Genomic DNA, 719 nt, shown 5'->3' on the forward strand with positions numbered 1-719 from the left:
GTGAGGGTGTCCAGCCCTCCCCCTGGGTGAAGAACTCAATTGCAACTTGAACTTTACATTGGAAGTGATAACAGTTTAACCTAAAAATTTGTACCCTACAAGAACAGTCAGGACATGTAGTAGAAGCCAGAACATGAAGGGATTATGGATGACAATTGAAGATTTTTATCTCGGTCTTTATCTAAGGACATTACAAAGTCATTGAGGAATTTTAAGTAGGGGTATAATAGCAGATTTTTAGAGTATAAAACAACTCCATTCACAACATCATCTCTGGCTATGATGATGACCAGATTGTGCACAGAAGTGGACCTGAGTCAACTATTTAGAAAACTAGTACCATACTTACCTAGCAGGGCAGATACCATGATCACGAAGGGGGTGTTCCCAGGGCGAGGCTTATCCATTGCACTCCGGATGTGCTGACCCCTGCGATGTCCCTAAATGTGGGAAACTCGACTGCATAATTTGTGGTAGTGGGGGACTGTGTTCGTGCTTTCCCCTGTAAAAAAAAAAAAAAAAAGAAAAGAAAAGAAAGAAAACTAGTACCTTTGATCAGGTTAGAGGGGATGGTGTCGTACCTTAGAATGGATACAGTAGAAATAGAAGGGTGTATCTAGATTTTTAGGGTATTTTTAGAAGGTAAGAGCTTTAGGATTTGATGTTCAATTGGCTTTGGGAGATGAAGGAGTGGAGATGGCAAAGGCAGGCAATGGCTT

General features: G+C 41.2%; 1 non-coding gene across 1 annotated transcript; it reads left to right on the top strand.

Moving 5' to 3' along the window:
• The first annotated feature begins 341 nt into the window (after positions 1-341).
• Positions 342-505, top strand: LOC111723767. The gene has a single exon (XR_002772237.1). It is a non-coding gene; the product is annotated as a U1 spliceosomal RNA (small nuclear RNA).
• Positions 506-719: the final 214 nt, after the last annotated feature.

Source organism: Otolemur garnettii, unplaced genomic scaffold (assembly GCF_000181295.1).
Source record: "Otolemur garnettii isolate 467f Iridium unplaced genomic scaffold, OtoGar3 scaffold00015, whole genome shotgun sequence".
In the NCBI taxonomy this organism is placed as follows: domain Eukaryota; kingdom Metazoa; phylum Chordata; class Mammalia; order Primates; family Galagidae; genus Otolemur; species Otolemur garnettii.